Genomic DNA, 22,914 nt, shown 5'->3' with positions numbered 1-22,914 from the left:
AGATATGGAAGTTTGCTTAATGCAGCTGCTTTGATTGTGTGAACAAAGATGAATTCCCTGATAAAACTAATGTCAATATCATGATGCAAAAAATAGGATAGAATAGAAAAATGGATGACTGAATTAAGAACTACAATCTTAATCCATCCTTCATCTCTTAGATTGAAGAAACTTGGTCCAATTTTGTCTGTGGAAATCTCAGTATCTCTAAGATAAACCAAGACACTCTGCTCAGAAATCAGTCATATTGTAATTTTACATACCATTATTGATTGAAAATATCATACTAGTGTTGGCGATGGTCTTAAATATTAAAACATCAGAAAAGTTGTGGATAGTTCCCAGATGTTGTACACATTTGTACTGACCCAGGTTCATGAAGCCATAACCTTACCTGATGTTAAATTATCCACTGGTGTGACAGCAGACAGATCTTTAAGAATTCAACCTTGCAACCAAATCAAGAATTTCAAGAAGATAGATTTATAACACTATTGTATGCCATAGAAAATATTGATGTATAGGCTGCACAGAAATGCAAGCTGCACACTTACCATCACCTGTGATTCCCTGTCCCCTGTCTTGTCTACGAGAATGTGACCTTGTCAACCCTCTTACATGTGCTCACTAATTGTCAAGTTTGCCTGTTATGGAAACTAGCTATTCATTCAAAAACCAAAACTGTGCATTAGGAAATATACATTAGCTGATCATGCTCAGGTATCATAACTTAAACTGTTAGTATTAGTTTTTACCTGTCAATAATAATACTAAAATTTCAGTTTTACATTTACATAAGCTTTATTGCTTGCTATAGAATTCCTTGAGATACATTTAAAACTCTCTTATTCACAAAAGTCCATTCATCAAACAGTTTTTGTGTATTATTGAGATAGTTGTCACCTTGGTCATCTCTTAATGGGAGTCTTACATGTCATATACCATGGAAAGGGTATTCTAGATAGATCCATCAAACTATGTATATCAAAGGACAAAGGGCATCAGGTACTGTTCTCCATGCTGTATCTGATATTACTCTCTCATCCATAGCAGGTACTTTATATTTATCAGTAATGGGTATAAACTCCCATTAACCTTTGATAAGAAAGAAAAACTAGTTCTCAATGAAAGAAAAAACTATGGCTTTCAGCCTCCCAGAATACAATTTTCTATGCAAATTTTTTCCCTTTAACAAGAAAATGGAAGAATGTAACCTCTGTGTGGTGGTTTAAATACGCTTGGCCCAAGGTGTGGCATTACTAGTGGGTGTGACTTTATTGGAATAGGTGTGGCCTTGTTGGAAAAAGTTTGTCATTGTGAGGGTAGACTTTGAGATACCTTCTTCCTAGACTAGAAGAAGCTAGTTTTCTCTTGTTTGCCTTTGGAATAATATGTAGAACTTTCAATTCCTCAAGTACCATGCCATCTGGATACTGTCATGCTTCATGCTTGATGATAATGGACTGAACATCTGAATCTGTAAGCCACCCCAAACTTAATGTTATCCTTTATAATAGTTGCCTTGATGCTGTGTCTCTTCACAACAATGGGAACCCTGAGGCAGTGCATGAATTTAAGAGTTCACTGATGTACCTTATACACATGACAATCAATTTTTATTTGAGTTGGTCATACTTTGTCACAATTCCTTAAATTTTTTTGACAACTCTTAAACACTGTGCTTTGAGTGTGACACTTTATCATTCTGTGACAGTAAACAAACAAGGTAGCTTGAAATAAGTGATACTTCTCTCATTATTCAGGGTCAATGACTCCTCGTGGATTCTGAAAGAAGCTATTTTATACCACATTTCTAGCATCTGAGGGTTGTAAGATATCTAGCTGTCCATTCTGTTACAGGAGCATCACTTCGATGTTTAGCATCACTTTGATGTCTGTCTTCATCATCCTGTGGCCAGCTTCTGTTTGTGTTTCCTTGTCCTCACATGCCCTTCTAAGCATAACATTGAATGGTCTCCATTTACCTTGGAAGAGGCTTCCTAAAAGGGTAGCAAGTTTTTATTTCAGTTTGAAGCTTTGTTACCTTATATCTGAGTTGCATCTGCAAAGACCTACTGCCAAAAAAAATATGGTTAAACTTCTAGGTCTCAAAGGTAGGTCATTAGCACATATGTGAGGGATAGGGACATGATTCAACAAACAACTAGATATACAACTGTGTTCCCAGCCAGCTTCACTTAATCTCTCTTCCAACTTAACCACTTCTAACCTACTTTCTCCTAGTAAAAACATTTAGCTAAGCTTAAAGCCATATGAAAATCCCACTCCACCATTCAGAGATTTCTCTAATGGTAAGTGATATAGATTCATTTTTATTGACATCACATTTCATATAATCGTTCAGAAATTGTAAGCCCCATAAGCAGCAAAATGTATTAAGAAATTGACTTAAATATATTTTATATTTTTCAGGTTTTAATAATTTGACTGATAATTCCTAATGATATGAAATACTGAAGCTATTTTTTAACTGAAGCATTTTTCCTAATTTTTACAATACGAAAAGGATCATTTGAGCACAGTCTGTCCTGTGACCCATAGTAATCCCCCTGCTTTATCCTCCCAACTGTTGCAGTGATTTACATTAACTCAAATTAAATCTATCAATATAAAATGAATTGACATTTTTAGCCAAACAATTTATCTGGTACCACATACTTCATTATCATTTAGTCTATTCAGTGACATTTCTAGAAAACGATCAATACTGTTCATAAAAAAATAATCATTTTTAAGGAGTATATATATATTCCTCACAATCTATTTTATCTCAGTAGATATCCCAATTGTTTAACTGATGATGAAATACAAAAGTAATTTCAATTTGTTATAAAATATAATCTGTAAAAATCCAGGAATGCTTTTTAAGTATATGTGGTATTTGCAGGTTGATATCATTATGCAGGTGAAGGCAGGTACAGGATAGAATGAGGCCTGTCATTGGATGAGAAGGAAGGATGAGCAGGAGAAAAGTTTTAGAGAGGAGAGGAGACCACAGTGAGGAGGAGAGGAGCAGAGAGAAGCAACATAGTGGCAGACATAAGCAGTCCATTTTTCATCTCTACATAGATATAGGTTGTTATAAATATTCTTAAGGGAGAGATGTGTAGAGGAATTTGTGTGTCTAGATAAGCAAACTATATCTTATCTAGGTGGGCAGTTTATATCCTTATTAATTGGTTTGTAAGTTAATTTTGTGGATGTATTGAATATTGAGCATTTAACATAAAAATCTGGTTGTTGAGTTCCAACTTGCTGAGTCATGACTTAACTGGGTTATTGGGAGTGTGAGCAGAGTCTGTGACAGGAAGCCTTCCTTGCTAGGGTATAGAATGCTTGGGGCTAGCATGGCATGGGACCACTCTAGCATGATCAGCAGAATGTGATGTGTGTATCAGGCATGGCAACAACCCGCCAAGGGGGACAACAGTGTGTGAAAGCGGCTGACAGAGAAACAGCAAGGGAGTGTGGATCTGCGAGTGCTGAGAACTCGTGGGAGCAGGTCATGCGCCTTCTTAAAATTATACCACAAGAGGTATTTAAAAATCCTTGTAAGGCTGAAGAAATGGGTCAGCAGTTAAGAGCACTGCTTGCTCTTCATTGGATCTAGATTCCATCCTTAGCGCCTACATGGAAGGTCACAATCATCTGTAACTTATGTTCCAGGAGACCCGACTTCCTCTTCTGGCCTTCAATGGAATCAGGCACACATGTTGGAAACATTTTCAGACAATATATACACATTTAGTTTAAAAGTCACAATCATTATGATTCTTCTTTAAAAATGCATAATTATGGGCTGGGGATTTAGCTCAGTGGTAGAGCGCTTACCTAGGAAGCGCAAGGCCCTGGGTTCGGTCCCCAGCTCCGAAAAAAAAAAAGCATAATTATTAAAAGCTTCTCAGGCACGAAGTATTGTTAGGAAGCTTATTGTTATTTGAATATGCAGACCCCAGCAAACACTAACAGCCTCTTAGGAATGAGATCTCTGTAATATTTTTATCCACACTTTTTAAAATATATTTTTAATTTATTGAACTTGTTCTTTGACAACTTTGTAGATGTATAAGTGCATTCAGATTACTGGAACCAAAACTGCCTTTGTCTTCCACAGCTCTTACAGCCCACACACCTCCTTCCCCATACTTCTTTCATTTTGCTTTCACATTTGCATGCTTTTTTGAGACTTCCTGAATTTAACCAGGATTCTTTGACCATAAGTTTAGAATTATCCATTGGAACCTGTTGCATCCATTCTTCACTGGGTATACAACTGGAGACAATATCTTTCTTTACTCCACAATCCATCAGTAACCAATGTTTCAGCATTGTCAGGTACTGTTCCAAAAAGCTCTGAGTTTTAACAGGCCCAGTCATATGCAGCACCAGGGTAGGCAGCCACTGCTGTGAGTTATGATTTTCTCACGAGATTTAAGAAACGAACATCTCACAGCCCTTCTTCCCATCTTGCGTTCTTTCTGTGCCTGCTTCCATGGTGACCTTTGAGACTTAAGATGATATCTTGGGGGTATTCTCAGCACATGAACAGCCATGCATCTCTGCATTCAACACTCTCCATTACAAGCAGAAGCTTGTCTGAAATGACATCTGTCTGGTGTTCACAAATCATGCTGCTGTATAGAATTTAAGTTATATAAAGCTGAAGTTTTAGAATGTATTGTTCTTGATTTAGCTGTTACCAGAATGTTCATTGGTTGTAGGGACACTGTTTGTTATTTGTATGACAATCAAAAATTTTAGATGTTTCCTGCTGTTTTTCTAGACAGGGTTTCTCTGTGTAGCCCTGGCTGTTTCGGAACTAGTGCTATAGACCAGGATAGCCTTGAACTCATCTACTTGCACCTGCCCCTGCCCCTGCCCTTCCCCTCCCCCTGCCTCTGCCTGAGTGCTAAGATTAAAGGTATGCACCACCACATCCACTTTAGATAATGAATAGTTATAAGCTTCATACATATAAGAAAATACTGCGAGTGGGATTCCCAACGGTGCTGATCCCTGCCCCGCAGCTCACTGCTCCCAAACCCCGTGGGAGAGAGAGCTCACCATCTGGATAGGTGGGCACTTCTGAGACTGCAGAGTGGAAGAGACCACCAATACTGCCCACCCCTGCCCACATCCCTGGCCCAAGAGGAAACTGTATACGGCCTCTGGGAACCGGAAGATAGGGACACTGGAACTCCAGGTAACCTGTGCTCCAGACACTGCCAGGACCTGAAGGGACCGGATCAACAGTTCTCGCACCCAAATCCTGTGGGAGGGAGAGCTAAACCTTCAGAGAGGCAGACACACCTGGGAAGCCAGAAGAGACTACACTCTGCAAACATTTCTGACTCCAGAGGAAAACACCTAATGCCATCTGGGACCCCGGTTCATGGGGGCTCCCGCAAAAGGCAGCACAGGCCCTCCTTGTTGCCACCCTCATGGAGTGCTCAAAAGCAACACGCCACGAGCAAACTTGATTCACGGGACCACAGGTAAGACCAAAATTTCCGCTCCAAGCAACCTGCCTGGTGAACTCAGGACACAGGCCCACAGGAACAGCTGAAGACCAGTAGACAGGAAAAAGTACATGCCCGAAAGCAGAACACTCTGTTCCCATAACTGGCTGAAAGAAAACAGGAAAACAGGTCTACAGCACTCCTGACACACAGGCCTATAGGACGGTCTACCCACTGTCAGAAAGAGCAGAACAAAGTAACCCCAGAGATAATCTGATGGCGAGAGGCAAGCACAGGAAACAAAGCAACAGAAACCAAGATTACATGGCATCTTCAGAGCCCAATTCTCCCACCAAAGCAAACACTGAATAACCAAACACACCAGAAAAGCAAGATCTAGATTTAAAATCATAATTGATCATGATGCTTGAGGATTTAAAGAAAGACATAAAGAATTCCCTTAGAGAAACACAGGAAAACATAAATAAACAAGTAGAAGCCTACAGAGAGGAATCACAAAAATCCCTGAAAGAATTCCAGGAAAACACAATCAAAAAGTTGAAGGAATTAAAAATGGAAATAGAAGCATTCAAGAAAGAACACATGGAAACAACCCTGGATATAGAAAACCAAAGAAGAGACAAGGAGCTGTAGATACGAGCTTCACCAACAGAATACAAAAGATAGAAGAGAGAATCTCAGGAGCAGAAGATTCCATAGAAATCATTGACACAACTGTCAAAGATAATGTAAAACGGAAAAAGCTACTGGTCCAAAACATACAGGAAATTCAGGACTCAATGAGAAGATCAAACCTAAGGATAATAGGTATAGAAGAGAGTAAAGAATCCCAGCTCAAAGGACCAGTAAATATCTTCAACAAAATCATAGAAGAAAACTTCCGTAACCTAAAGAAAGAGATGCCCATAAGCATAAAAGAAGCCTACAGAACTCCAAATAGATTGGACCAGAAAAGAAACTCCTCCTGTCACTTAATACTCAAAACACCAAATGCACAAAACAAAGAAAGAATATTAAAAGCAGTAAAGTAAAAAGGTCAAGTGACATATAAAGGCAGACCTATCAGAATCACACCAGACTTCTGGCCAGAGACTATGAAAGCCAGAAGACATCCTGAACAGATGTCATACAGACCCTAAGAGAACACAAATGCCAGCCCAGGTTAATGTATTCAGCAAAACTTTCAATTAACATAGATAGAGAAACCAAGATATTCCATGACAAAACCAAATTTACACAATATCTTTCTACAAATCCAGCGCTACAAAGGATAATAAATGGTAAAGCTCAACATAAGGAGGCAAGCTACACCCTAGAAAAAGCAAGAAACTAATCGTCTTGGCAACAAAACAAAGAGAAGAAAAGCACACAAACATAATCTCACATCCAAATACGAATATAACAGGAAGCAATAATTACTATTCCTTAATATCTCTTAACATCAATGGTCTCATCGCCCCAATAAAAAGACATAGATTAACAAACTAGATATACAATGAGGACCCTGCATTCTGATGCCTACAGGAAACATACCTCACAGACAAAGACAGACCCTACCTCAGAGTGAAAAGCTAGAAAACAACTTTCCAAGCAAATTTTCGGAAGAAGCAAGCTGGAGTAGCCATTCTAATGTCAAATAAAATTGATTTTCAACTAAAAGTCATCAAAAAGTTAAGGGAGGACACTTCATATTCATCAAAGGAAAAATCCACCAAAATGAACTCTCAATACTAAATATCTATGCTCCAAATACAAGGGCACCTACATACATAAAAGAAACCTTACTAAAGCTCAAAACACATATTGAACCTCATACAATAATAATAGGAGATCTCAACCCCGCACTCTCATCAAAGGACAGGTCATGGAAACAGATATTAAACAGAGACATAGACAGACTAAGAGAAGTCATGAACCAAATGAACTTACCAGATATTTATAGAACATACTATCCTAAAGCAAAAGAATATACATTCTTCTCAGCACCTCATGGTACTTTCTCCAAAATTGACCATATAATTGGTCATAAAACAGGCCTCAACAGATACAGAAAGATAGAAATAATCCCATGCGTCCTATCAGACCACCACGGCCTAAAGCAGGTCTTCAATAACAATAAGGGAAGAATGCCCACATATACATGGAAGTTGAACAATGCTCTACTCAATGATAACCTGGTCAAGGAGAAATAAAGAAAGAAAATAAAGACTTCTTAGAATTCAATGAAAATGAAGGTACAACATGCCCAAACTTATGGGACACAATGAAAGCTGTCCTAAGAGGAAAACTCATAGCTCTGAGTGCCTGCAGAAAGAAACAGGAGAGAGGATATGTCAACAGCTTGACAGTACACCTAAAAACTCTAGAACAAAAAGAAGCAAATACACCCAGGAGGAGTAGAAGGCAGAACATAATCAAATTCAGAGCTGAAATCAATCAAGAAGGAACAAAAAGGACCATAGAAAGAATCAACTGAAACAAAAGTTGGTTCTTTGAGAAAATCAACAAGATAGATAAACCCTTAGCCAGACTAATGAGAGGACACAGAGAGTGTGTACAAATTAACAAAATCAGAAATGAAAAGGGAGACATAACTACAGATTCAGAGGAAATTCAAAAAATCATCAGATCCTACTATAAAAGCCTATATTCAACAAAACTTGAAAATCTTCAGGAAATGGACAATTTCCTAGACAGATACCAGGTACGGAAGTTAAATCAGGAACAGATAAACCATTTAAACAACTCCATCACTCTTAACGAAATAGAAGCAGTCATTAAAGTTCATTAAAGAGCCCAGCTCCAGATGGGTTCAGTGCAGAATTCTATCAGACCTTCATAGAAGACCTCATACCAATATTATCCAAACTATTCCACAAAATTGAATCAGATGGAGCACTACTGAATTCCTCCTATGAAGCCACAATTACTCTTATACCTAAACCACACAAAGACCCAACAAAGAAAGAGAACTTCAGACCAATTTCCCTTACAAATATCGATGCAAAAATACTCAATAAAATTCTGGCAAACCAATTCCAAGTGCACATCAAAACAATCATCCACCGTGATCAAGAAGGTTTCATCCCAGGCATGCAGGGATGGTTTAATATACAGAAAACCATCAACGTGATTCATTATATAAACAAACTGAAAGAACAAAATTACATTACCATTTCATTAGATGCTGAGAAAGCATTTGACAAAATTCAACACCCCTTCATGATAAAAGTTCTGGAAAGAATAGGAATTCAAGGCCCATACCTAAACATAGTAAAAGCCATATACAGCAAACCAGTTGCTAACATTAAACTAAATGGAGAGAAACTTGAAGCAATCCCACTAAAATCAGGGACTAGACAAGGCTGCCTACTCTCTCCCTACTTATTCAATATAGTTGTTGAAGTTCTAGCCAGAGCAATCAGACAACAAAAGGAGATCAAGGGGATACAGATTGGAAAAGAAGAAGTCAAAATATCACTATTTGCAGATGATATGATAGTACATTTAAGTGATCCCAAAAGTTCCACAGGAGAACTACGAAAGCTGATAAAAACTTCAGCAAAGTAGCTGGGTATAAAATTGACCCATCCAGCAGGTCCAGTTATTTAGGGTTCTGAAGAGGCGCTACCTGAGGGTAAAGGAGGGGAGAGAAGAAGGAGACCAAGCAAGGTTCTGTTGTCAAGGTCTCATTTATTGAGAGGAATGTACAGCATTTAAAGCTCTGAAGCAGGAATTGAAGCAGGAACTGAAGCTTAGTGCGGGGGAGTACTGGGAAGTGCCCAAGGTAAATCTCTAAACTGCAAGATATTCCCCTTAGACAATGAGGCAACAGTTCTTTGAAAAGGTCAAGCCCTTCTCAGGAATCTGCTCAGGGCAGGGCTCTAGCTTTGCTTAGTTCGGATGTCTGGTCCTGACATCTCCACCTTTCCTTAACAGTGGAAGGAAGTTCTGTCTATATGGTATGCATCCACAACCAGCACCTGGTCGGTGAAGCCCTGTGTCTTAGTCTACACAGGTTACCCCCACGTCTGGCACTCTCACTTAGGTTTCATTATTTCTGCCAGGGTGGAAGTGTGGTCTGAGATAGATCAGACATGCCTCACAGAGTGCCCAGCTCGGCTATGGTGAGCCACTCTTGCAGTTAGGACTGCACCCCATTGGCTAGGAATGATCTTATGCTTTAACACACCGTTCTGGGCTATACGTGTGTGTTTAGGTTCCATTATTTCTGCCAGGGTGGAAGTAGTGGTCTGAGATAGATCAGACATGCCTCACAGAGTGCCCACCTTTGCCATGGTGAGCCACTCTTGCAGTTAGGACTGTACCCCAATGACTAGGAATGATCTTATGCTTTAACACACCGTTCTGGGCTATAGGTGTGTATTTAGGTTGCATTATTTCTGCCAGGGTGGAAGTAGTGGTCTGAGATAGATCAGACGTGCCTCACAGAGTGCCCACTTCAGCTATGGTGAGCCACTCTTGTAGTTAGGACGGCACCCCAATGACTAGGAACAATCTTCTGCTTTAACACACTGTTCTGGGCTGTACGTGTACGTTTTGTGAGAGTGGGCAACCCAGATCATGGACCTGTGCTAATCCCATCATAGGGTTACTTCACAGCGGTGAGGTGTGTGCCTGGTATGTGGCACCATAATATTCCTGTCATTGACGCTTCCACCAGCAGTTGATTTTCCAGCCTGAGTTATAGTCTGTGTTTAGGGTGGAGAAGTCGAGGCCAGCCGAGGGCGACCCAAGGAGAGTATCACATTCCCTGGTTCTCTCAGCCTCCTCGCAACGGAGGTGGTGGTAATGGGCCGAGACCTGCTTGGTAGCTGAATCTACCTGGGCCTTGATAAAATCCGTTAACTTTCTAAGCACCCATGGACCAAAGGAGACGAGTAGCAGGAGTCCTATAAAGGGACCCAGGATAATGGGTAGAAGAGTGGTGAGCAGGGGAGAGGCAGAAAACCAATTTTTATACCAGGCTTCACTCTTTTCTCCTTCTCTATGTCTCTTTTGCAGACTTTCTCTTACTTTTTTAGGCTGTTTTCTACTAATCCTGTCTTATCAGAATAAAAGCAACACTCCTCCTTGAGGGCCACACAAAGCCCTCCCTGTTGGAGAAAGAGAAGATCTAATCCTCTTCTATTTTGTAGAACAACCTCAGCCAAGGAAGTGACTGAATCTTTAAGATAGGTTATTCCTTGTTATAGCTCACTGATGTCACTCTCTATGGCGGCACTGAGCTGATGATAACTCTGTTTGGAGGTGATCAGGGAGGCAACCCCAATTCCTGTCCCCACAGCTGACAGGCCTAGGAGTACTGCAAGAGTCACAGCAGTCATGGGTTCTCTCTTTGTACACGTGGAGGTGCCTCTTTCCCAGAACTGCAGGAACTCAAGATTGGGCCAGGGAACTCATGCAGCGGTGGTGCAGTTGGCAGACACCACATCCGGCGCCATTAAGAATCACCCAGGTAATGTATATCGCTCCTGAGAGACACAGCCAGAATACAGCAAATACAGGGGCGAATGCCAGCAGCAAACCACTGAACTGAGAACGGGACCCCTGTTGAAGGAATCAGAGAAAGAACTCGAAGAGCTTGAAGGAGCTCGATACCCCTTATGAACAACAATGCCAATCAACCAGAGTTTCCAGGGACTAAGCCACTACCTAAAGACTATACATGGACTGACCCTGGACTCTGACCTCATAGGTAGCAATGAATATTCTAGTAAGATCACCAGTGGAAGGGGAAGCCCTTGGTCCTGCTAAGACTGAACCCCCAGTGAACGTGATTGTTGGGGGGAGGGCAGTAATGGAGGGAGGGTGGGGAGGGACACACCCATAAAGAAGGGGAGGGGGAGGGATTAGGGGGATGTTTGCCTGGAAACCGGGAAAGGGAATAACACTCGAAATGTAAATAAGAAACACTCAAGTTAATAAAAAAAAAAAAAAAAGAAAAAAAAAAAAGAATCACCCAGGTATAGTTGAAGATCTGGTGACACAATGTAGCAGGGGCAGACGTGATGATGCTTCCAGGGATCCAGAGGAAGGGGAACATGGTCAGCATGATTTGTAATTAAGCATAGTTAGACTTTTCCTCAGGGTTGTCCCCTGGGTGGGTTAAAGGCCTTAACAAGGCGCTCGGGTAGCCTACAGACACCCCCAGTCTTTGAATCATAAATGCAGGCTGATTCATGTCCCCAAATGAGGACCAGATCAGGGCCATATCATTGGGATGTTAATGGGTCCTTTCATAGGACTGGTGCATAATCATAAGAAGTATGGTATTGCCACAGGCAGTCTGTTGCAGTTTTTCCATCCTTGTCCATGACAAGATAGTTAAGGACAAAGAGTGCATGATTTATAAATTTTTGTGATTATCGGGGAGGGGGAATAATATTCCCCCAATTGACTGTAATTTATGGATCATATTTTTAAGGTTTTGGTGAGCTCTTTCAACTATATCCTGTTGCTGAGGATTATAAGGAATGCCCGTGACATGTTTAATTCCGAGTTGGGAACAAAACTCTTTAAAATTAGAGTTAGTATATCCAGGTCCATTATCTGTTTTAACAATCTTAGGTTGAGGTAAAACTGTGAGGCAAGCCAGAACATGACTTATAACATGTTTGGGGGCCTCCCCTGTCTGCGGGGATGTATAGATAAAGCTGCTAAGGGTATCAATGGTGACATGAATATATTTTAATTTACCAAAAGAGGGAAGATGGGTGACATCCATTTGCCAGAGCTCTCCAGGAACCAGCCTACGGGGGTTGACCCCTAGGTGGGGGTCAGGCAGTAGGGTCACGCAGCCTATGTAATTACGGACTATTTTGCGAGCCTGTTCACCGGTGATCTTATATTTAATCCTAAGGGTTTGTGCATTAAGGTGATGTAAGTCATGTGCTTTTTGGGCAAGTGTAAGGGGCATAGAGAAGGCCCCCTGGGCCAAGGACACGAGCGGGTGAGGTGATCAACAGCATCATTACCATCGAGCAAGGGGCCTGGCAATCCGGTATGTGCTCCGATGTGTCCCACAAAGAAGGGGCAAGAACGCCTCTAAATTACTTTTGTAAGGTGGCAAACAGGGGGGCCAAATACAGGGTACTGTTTCTAACAGGGGGATAGGTTAAAGGGTGCATCGGGCAGCGCACGAAATACTGTGAGGATAGCCTGAAGCTCTACCAGCTGAGCGGAATCTAAAGGAATAGAGAACTGTTGTATTTGACCATCAATGGAAAATATGGCTTGTCCATTAGAGGAGCCGTCTGTAAAGACAAGGTGGACCCCCGACATAGGGTGATCACGTGTTACCTTTGGAAAACTGTATCAACTTAGCTAAGGGATAATAATTATCTATCTTACCCTGAAAGGCAATGCAGCTAATTGTCCATTTCATCTACATGTTGACTGAGCCAAGAGACCTGGAAGGGGCTATAGGGTAAGATTAAAGCATCAGGGTCCCTTCCAAAGAGCTTATGGGACTGTTCTCTTCCAAGACATATGATTTCTGCCACCAGCAAGGGATATGTGGGAAGGACCCTAGTTGAGGAGGTGGGTAAAAGGTGGGTGAAGAGGATATTGCTGCCAAAAAACTGCTGTTGGGGAAAAGGGGTTAGGAAGGACATCATTGGAAAATGTCGAGAATATCAGTGAAAAATCACAAGGAGGAGCTTCCTGTTTCTCAAGATTATTTAACTTTATGGTCTGCTAGTTCCTGGGAGAAGCTTCCTGCTTCTCACGATTGTTCTCTAAGATTTTAATCTAACTTTATGGTCAGCTAGTTCCTGGGAGAGAGTTGTCAAACGGGCTGATGTAAATTACCCACCCATTCTATAGCCCTAGGAGAAGCTTCCTGGAACATACAATTCCAGGGCCTAACCAGTTTTTTTTTCTTCTGCTCTGAACCTTTGTCTAGTGGGGGAGGCAACCTTAAAACTTCTACCTTTCATTCCCCACTTCTTCTAGTGGCTAGTTCTAATCATAGAACTAAATTAAAACATGACATTGCTGACGTAACATCAAAATCTGAACAGCACTTACTCTTTCTCTAATGAAGGTAACTAGGTTATTTAACACACATGGACTTATAATCAGAAACAGAAGCAAAATTAAGAAGGGTCCCATAAGGGAAGATACCAGAGTAGTCATCCAAGAAGATCTACTAAACCAGCTCTTGGACCATCCCTGATGGTCTCTTCTCTCTGCCTTTTGTCTAACCTTTTTTTTTTTTTAAAGTTTATTCATAAAGTCTTTAATCACTCCTGAATGGTCTAGATAGAAGCAACATTCTTCTTTTAGTGTAGCACACAGACCTCCTTTTTTAAGGAATATTAGGTCTAATCTTCTTTTATTCTGAAGGACTATCTCTGAGAGGGGGTTTAGGGATTCTTGGAGGTCAGCTAAAAAGTCTTTTTTACTCTTTCTATATCTAAGTCAATGGCAGATCTAAATTCTCCATAATCCTTGTGTTGCAAGGCAACAGCAGATGTCCTTGTAGCTGCCCTTGCAGCACCTAGGATCTGCCTTAAGATGGCCCTAAGTAATTCTCAACTCTCTTTTATGTCTTACTAAGTCTTTAGCATCAGGATTCCAATCTGGACACTGTCTGAACCTTTTAGACTGCCTTTTAGAACTTCTAAACTTATACAGGTTGTGATCCCTGAGGCACAGTCCGAAGAAGTGTTAGGAGTACTAACATGCAATGTGACATCATTTGCAATAGAAATCAACCCTATCCTCACACCTATCCTGATGGAACCCAGGGCAAACATGAAATTCTTGTTTCTAAAGCACATTCCTCAAGTAAGCATTATAGATTTCCTGTAACAGCCACTAACAAGCATACCAAGTGAGATGGTGAGAAAACAAGAAGAGAGTCCAGAAAATAGAGGTCCGCCGGAAGAGGACAAAAGCATTCAGTCACACAGAAAGACAATCAAAAGATTAACAAACAAATAAAAATAAAAAAAGTGCGCACAAAAACAAAAAACAAGCGGCTGCCGCAAGATGCCACAAAACCGAACTGATTCAGAAGGGAGCTTCCATGAGCTCACCAAAGACTGATGAAGGGGAGTGGGTTCCACATCACTCCTTCCCAACCAGAATCTTCCCATTGTCAAAGTCACAAGTAACACAAAACAAAGACCTAAAACACACAAAGACCACTTTGGAAATACAGACGGCCGGAAAGGCGGGTCTTTTCTCCAATCCATGAGAATCACCGAATCCTCACTGGCACCCAGACAGGAATCTACCAGGCATCCCTGGGGTCCCTTTTCACCTCTTGGGACGTCTCCCCTGGTGAGTCCCTGGCACATCTACCGCTCACATTCGCATCTCTCCTGAGACACTAGCCTCCCTCTCAGCCCAAGATGGGAGCAACTGCAAAACCAGAACTCCAGAACTCAAAAGCAAATACAGACCCAGAGTAGCAAATACAGACCCAGAGTTTAGCTGGCACAAAACACAAAGACACAAAGACACAGACGCTATTTCCTGAATCAGAACCTCCTCGGATCCTTTTTCTTACAATAAGTCATTTCAACACTTTCCAACCTTGTCCCAACTATAGGAGCTAATTTCTGGTCCTTCAATAATAAACCAATGACAAGTTTCTGACACAAAGACAAAAAAATTTAACGAGATCCTTTTTCTTAACACTTATTCCTCTCTCCCTGAGTGAACGCTTGATCTCTCCTATGAAACAAGCTTCCTTAGACAATACCTTCCCCATGACAATGGGACAACAAATTATTTGGGGGCCCTGTCTTACCTCCCTCTCCAGCGACACACGAGGGATGTGGCCTGAAGAGTCCTCGGTTATTCTGTGGATCTCCTGTCTCCGTCGTCTGGTAGTTGGCCATGCTTCGGGTCTCTGATCAGGCGCCACTTGACCCGTCCAGCAGATCTAGTTATTCAGGGTGCCGAAGAGGCGCTACCTGAAGGTCAAGGTGGGGAGAGAAGAAGGAGACCAAGCAAGGTTCTGTTGTCAAGGTCTCATTTATTGAGAGAAATGTACAGCATTTAAAGCTCTGAAGCAGGAATTGAAACAGGAACTGAAGCTTAGTGCGGGGGAGTACTGGGAAGTGCCCAAAGACATAAGGTTAATCTCTAAACCTCAAGATATTCTCCTTAGACAATGAGGCAACAGTCTTCTGGGGACAAGTTCTTTGAAAAGGTCAAGCCCTTCTCAGGAATCTGCTCAGGGCAGGGCTCTAGCTTTGCTTAGTTTGACGTCCGGTCCCCGACATAAAATTAACTCAAATAAATCAGTAGCCTTCCTATACACAAAAGAGAAACAAGCTGAGAAAGAAATTAGGGAAACAACACCCTTAATATAGTACAAAATAATAAAAAAATACCTCGGTGTGACTTTAACCAAGCAAGTAAAAGATCTGTACAATAAGAACTTCAAGCATCTGAAGAAAGAAATTGAAGAAGACCTAGAAGGTGGAAAGATCTCCCATGCTCATGGATTTGCAGGATTAATATAGTAAAAATGGCCATTTTACAAAAGCGATCTACAGATTCAATGCAATCCCCATCAAAATACCAGTCCAATTCTTCAAAGAGTTAGATAGAACAATTTGCAAATTCATCTGGAATAAAAAAAAACCCAGGATAGCTAAAACTATCCTCAACAATAAAAGGACTTCTGGGGGAATCACTATTCCTGAACACACGCAGTATTACAGAGCAATAGTGATTAAAAACTACATGGTTTTGGGACATAGAAAGACAGATAGACCAGTGGAGTAGAATTGAAGACCCAAAAAAGAACTCACACACCTATGGTCACTTGATTTTTGACAAAGGAGCCAAGAACATCCAATGCAAAAACGATAGCATTTTCAACAAATGGTGCTGGTTCAATTGGAGGTCAACATGTAGAAGAATGCAGATCGATCCCTGCTTATTACCTTGTACAAAGCTTAAGTCCAAGTGGATCAAGGACCTCCACATCAAACCAGATACACTCAAACTAATAGAAGAAAAAGTGGGGAAGCATCTCGAACACATGGGCACTGGAGAAAATTTCCTGAACAAAACACCAATGGCTTATGTTCTAAGATCAAGAATCGACAAATGGGATCTCATGAAACTGTAAAGCTTCTGTAAGGCAAAGGACACTGTGGTTAGGACAAAACAGCAACCAACAGATTGGGAAAAGATCTTTACCAATCCTACAACAGATAGAGGCCTTATATCCAAAATACACAAAGAACTCAAGAAGTTAGACCACAGGGAGACAAATAACCCTATTAAAAAATGGTTTCAGAGCTAAACAAAGAATTCACAGGTGAGGAATGCGGAATGGCTGAGATCCACCTAAAGAAATATTCAACATCTTTAGTAATAAGGGAAATGCAAATCAAAACAACCCTGAGATTTCACCTCACACCAGTGAGAATGGCTAAGATCAAAACCTCAGGTGACAGCAAATGCTGGTGAGGATGTGGAGAAAGAAGAACACTCCTCCATTGTTGGTGGGATTGCAGACTGGTACAACCATTCTGGAAATCAGTCTGGAGGTTCCTCAGAAAATTGGACATTGAACTACCTGAGGACCCAACTATAACTCTCTTGGGCATATACCCAAAAGATGCCCCAACATATAACAAAGACACATTTTTCACTATGTTCATAGCAGCCTTATTTATAATAGCCAGAAGCTGGAAAGAACCCAGATGCCCTTCAACAGAGGAATGGATACAGAAAATGTGGTACATCTATATAATGGAATATTACTCAGCTATCAAAAACAATGACTTTATGAAATTCATAGGCAAATGGAGGGAACTGGAAAATATCATCCTGAGTGAGGTAACCCAATCACAGAAAAACACACGTGGTATGTACTCATTAAGAAGTGGCTATTAGCCCAAATGCTTGAATTGCCCTAGATGCACAGAACACATGAAACTCAAGACAGATGATCAAAATGCAAATGCTTCACTCCTTCTTCAAAAGGGGAATAAGAATACCCTTGGCAGGGTATAGGGAGGCGAATATTAAAATAGAGGCAGAAGGAACACCTATTCAGAGCCTGCCCCACATTTGGCCCTACATATACAGCCACCCAATTAGACAAGATGGATGAAGCAAAGAAGTGCAGGCCGACAGGAACTGGATATAGATCTCTCCTGAGAGACACAACCAGAATACAGCAAATACATATGTGAATGCCAGCAGCAAACCACTTAAGTGAGAACGGGACCCCAGTTGAAGGAATCAGAGTAAGGACTGGAAGAGCTTGATGGGACTTGAGACTCCATATGAACAAGAATGCCAAGCAACTAGAGCTTCCAGGGACTAAGCCACTACCCAAAGACTATACATGGACTGACCCTGGTCTCCAACCTCATAGGTAGCAATGAATAGCCTAGTAAGAGCACCCGTGGAAGGGGAAGCCCTTGGTCCTGCTAAGTCTGAACCCCCAGTGAATGTGATTGATGGGGAGAGGGCGGTAATGGGGGGAGGATGGGGAGGGGAACACCCATATAGAAGCTGAGGGTAGGTGTTAGGTGGATGTTGGCCCAGAAACCGGGAAAGGGAATAACAATTGAAATGTAAATAAGAAATACTCAAGTTAATAAAGAAAAAAAAAGAAAGAAAGGAAATACTGCAATGAAACCAGAGATAGTAAGACACCCCTACAATCCAAAGATTTCGAGAAGCTGAGACTGGAGAATCTCCATAAGTTCAAAAGTGTCCTGGACTACTTAGTGCTGTAAACTATCTTTAGCTATAGATAACACAGTATCTCTGAAAACAAGTGAATTTAAACTCTCATTCAAATATATTAATTTTGTAATTATTACTTTGTTACTAAAAAATCAAAATTGATATGTAATACAGGGTAGTATTGAGATTCAACTTACTTCTGAATTTGAATGAAATGCAATATTTTAGTATCTTATCTTGATGCTGGAATAATAATATTTATTTGAACTAATATTTACTCTAACATATATGTTAATGTTTTCACACATCAATGTAAGCTTAACATTGATAATTGTTTTTATGCACAATGTATTCCTCTAACTGCTAATTCAAAGAGCTTTCTCCAATACATCTCAAGTAGCCCAAGTACGTTCCTCTTATTTAAACTACTGACTTTCTATAAATATGTAATGTTACTATAGAATGTGCATTTGCATATATTTGTGTGTTTATGTTTACACATTTTCTTGAAATATATTCCAATTTTTCTGATTTCTGTACTTAGAATTTTCAATGTATTACAAGCAGTACAGTTTGATTCTTAAAGTCTCAACTTTGTACTTTACTGATGATTTGAATACAACTTATATGCCACTACTGGCCAAGCTTTACTTTAACAAAGACTCAATTACCCATTTCCTCCACATGGTGGTGATTGTTTTCCTTAAAGGACAATTTTCAATATTACATCCTCCCTGAGATTTGTGTTAATCTCCAAACTGGATGAGAATTGTCATCCCTTAAATGCTTCCAGTATTTAAGCTGCAGTCCACTTAAAACACTGTCTCCCTTACAACATCCAAATTATCATAGTAGAGTGACTCTGCATGGAAATCACATGCTTCTCAGGGCAACATGTCCTAGGTCATCTTTTTGTTCCCTGATGGCAACAGATTAGCTGATTCTGAGAGGATATTCAGTAAGTGTTTGTGAGTAGGAACAGGATAGAAGTGTTTGATACAAATCCTAAGCTCAACATGTCTCAGCATGTATGACCCAGGGATAGAGCTGCAGCTTATTTAGATAAACACCCATACAGAAGGGGACGGGGAAGGGCTCGGGGGATGTTGGCCCGGAAACCGGGAAGGGGAATAACAATCGAAATGTAAATAAGAAATTCTCAAGTTAATAAAGATGGAAAAAAATTTGTTTACTATTGAAAAAGTAGAATTCATATTAAGGATATGGCATGTAATTTCATAGAAATAATCTTTATAGATTAATATTAACAAATATTTATTAATAATATATGTTCATAATATAATTGATAGAATCTAATTAACATTAAATAATTATGAACTAATACAATGTAATTGCATTCTAATATAATTGATACTATATATGATAGATATTAAGAAATCTATAATACAATATATTATACAAATGAACAAGGTTCCTCCCAGGTGATGTCTACAGTATATCAGTACCATGGGAAACAGTACTATGGGAGAGTACATCTGTACTGACAGATACAGAACAATGGTACTGGAGGACATTTTGTCAATTCCAAGCAAATGTCTAGAATAATAAAGCACCAACATGTCTGAGTTGTTGAATTCTCATGAGAATTAAGTTTTTTAGATCATGTATTTATTTACTCCTCTATCATTCTCTGAAAAGCAATTCCTAAGTCTTAAAGCTAGAGATTTCATATAAAGTATTTCTTGTTGGTTTCTATCTTAGTAACAAAGAAATCAGCCAGGGTTTCAGATTTAGTTCCTTTGACTAACCTTAAGATGTAATGTGGGCATAAAACCTGCCATAAGTCTTCAGACCACAGATTTAGTCCTTTTATCTCTTTTACAGAAAACTCAACTTCTTAGTCACACAGATTATATTTTTCTTAAGTCAAAGATTATGGTGTTAGCAGTGAATCCTCAAAGAACCATAACTCTGACCCAAAAGCACTTCTCTACCATTTAACAGCCTATACTTCGAATTAATAAATGTTAACAATGACTTCATGATTAAGAAATTCAGACATCTTTGACATCCAAAGTCACACTGGAACACAGCCAATATTTAAACATATTTGTTTGGATGTCTGTAGTGAAAAGTCACCACCAATCAACCGTAATATCAACAAAATTGAATAACAGAAATTACACGCAAAAAATTGCTAAACTACATCTTTTCTTTCATATGGAGGTGCTCCGAATGACAGAAATAGTCAGGACATTTTGAGAAGTATGTTTGATGTAACCTTTGATAACATCATCATTTACTTTTTATTGTTGTATAAATATTTTGTGTTTTCTACAGATCAACTTGACGTCAATAGTATACTTATATTTAAAGTCATGATCTATAAAAATTTTATAAAATTTCATGGCTGCAAAATCAAATTATTAAATTTAATTAAGGTCAAAATGTATAAATTTAACTCATTCCTTTACTTCAATAAATTCTGCTTAGAGATAGACACAGATGCTTTTATTCAAGAAGAAAACGAGGAAGGCTGAGTTGATACCGTGATATACCCTTTTTTAGAATTAATTCATAATGAAAATAATGAACTTACAAAAACATTCTGGAAAAGTACTATTGCCTTCTCTTAATTTTGTTTTATTAGATATTACTTTTAATCTTATGACGTTAGTGTTAGCTGACTCTCTTACATCACTATTAAATTACATTACCTCTGAACATAAAGTGAAATTGACTTTCTGATTGCTTCTACATCTCTAAGTTTGAGTGCATGCACATACTTGTAGTGACAAGAAGTGACAGAAATGAGAATAATTCCAACATTCCCTGGGAGTCTTGGAAGTTATCAGTGTCAGGGAAATGGTGCTCATTATGTCTCAGTAGCTCTAAAACCCAATCAATTCTCTGTTAGTACTAAATTTGCCCTTGCATAGTACTCTACATAAACAACTCTAATACTAAATACTCTAAATACTCTACATAAACAACTCTAATACTAAATACTCTAAATACTCTACACCAGATAAACAAACTGTGTTCTATCCACATAGTGGAAGATGACCCCAATATATGGATTAAAATCCCCCACCCAGTAAACAAACCATACAGTGTATGGATTGCCAGTGCACTATGTTAAGTGAAGTCAATTTCGTGTCCTTATTCTTATTTATGAACAAATCTCTCTTGGTCAAATAGATTATATCAAAAATTATAATCCTATTAGAGAAATCATTTTTAATTACATAATACACACACACACACATATATATATACATATATATATATATATATATATATATATATATATATATATATATATATATATATATTCGTAAGCCAAAAGTAAAGACACAAAAAATGCAGACCCTTGGGAGATCCCCGAAACTGATTAACCAACCAAACAATGAGCACACACTGGAACTAGGCCCCAGCAAATATGAAGCAGATGAGCAGCTTGGACTTCATGTGAATCCCCAAAAGAATATTGGAGCAGAGACTGTCCCTGAGTCTATTTCCTGCCTGCCTTCCTGCCTGCCTGCCTGCTGGCCAGCCTATGAATCCCTAACCCTAAATGGACAGCATTGTCAGGCCTCAGTGGGAGATGTGCCAGTAGTGATTTGATTTATGGATGGGGGGGTAACACTCAGAGAGGGGGGGTCTCAAAAGAGAAGGGGAAGGGGGAATGGAGCATGAGTTGGTACTTAGAGGAGAGGAAGGACAGGTATCTGGTTGTAAAGGGAATAAATAAATAAATTTAAATTTAAAAAAACATAGATGAGTGTTGGCCAGGAACAAGAACTGGAGGAAGTTTTTGACTACAAGAGATACATGGTTATTTTTAGGTTATGCAAATTGTGCATACTCTGGTCATGTGTTGCCTGTGCCCTGGACTGCCTGCTGCCTAACCTTACTTGCCCTTGGGGGTTGGAGCTGGAATCAGTGACACAGACTCTGGGAGCAGGTGCAGTAAGCTTATCTGAACGCTGATGCAATCTCCTTTAATCCCCTCCCCTGGGGCCCTATTGGTCCCATGAAAACATCTCTTCCAAACAGCAGTTCCCAATTGACTGGCATTGTCTGCATCAGGAATCCTTGGTCTCTTAGCCAGTCCTCAATTAAGTCCTCCTACAGGAGATTCCTTGTGGCTGCACAGTCCCCAACATTTATGCAGAGGCAGATGCACACTTCCTCATTCAGTCATAAGGCTTCTGATAAATAAGCTGTAGTTGTATTTGTGTCATCATAGATGCCTGTAAAAGCCACAGTATAAAAACATATTTCACTTTGTATAGTAATCAGCCTAAATACCCAGTCTTTAAATGCTGTGAGAGTTGAATTGTGGAGGATGAGCAAAATTAGCTTAGCTTTTATACTGCATATCTTGGGAAGCTGCTGGAGGCCTAACACGAAGAGGCAAATGAAAAGAGAAGTTCTGAGAAGTCACTGCTTTGTTTGAAGCACACTGGATGAATCTCTCCATAGGTATATTTGTAATTAGAGCAGATGTGTGTTTTCATTTTCCTTAGATTACTGTTGCTAAGGAAATATGACTATTAAACCTATATATTTTCCATAAATCTCCCCTATAAGATTGAAAACTATGTTGACTGATGATATGTTGACTGCTGATCTAGCAGTTTATTTATATACTATTCACCATATATCTGTCTGTCCATTTGTCTGTTTTTCTGTCTTACTATTCTATTGCTGTCAGTAGACCTCATGACCAAGGCAGCTCCTATGAAAGAAA

General features: G+C 39.8%; 1 long non-coding RNA gene across 1 annotated transcript; it reads right to left on the bottom strand.

Moving 5' to 3' along the window:
• Positions 1-1,599: 1,599 nt before the first annotated feature.
• LOC147995007 (uncharacterized) lies at positions 1,600-21,659 on the bottom strand. The gene is made up of 3 exons (XR_015686109.1): positions 21,530-21,659; positions 15,286-15,451; positions 1,600-2,000 (listed from the first exon to the last, which is right to left on the bottom strand). It is a non-coding gene; the product is annotated as an uncharacterized LOC147995007 (long non-coding RNA).
• Between the last annotated feature and the right edge of the window lie 1,255 nt (positions 21,660-22,914).

The sequence above is a fragment of the Rattus norvegicus genome, chromosome 4 (genome assembly GCF_021556685.1).
Source record: "Rattus norvegicus strain SHRSP/BbbUtx chromosome 4, alternate assembly SHRSP_T2T, whole genome shotgun sequence".
Classification (NCBI taxonomy): domain Eukaryota; kingdom Metazoa; phylum Chordata; class Mammalia; order Rodentia; family Muridae; genus Rattus; species Rattus norvegicus.
This window is presented reverse-complemented; position numbering and strand designations above follow the sequence as displayed.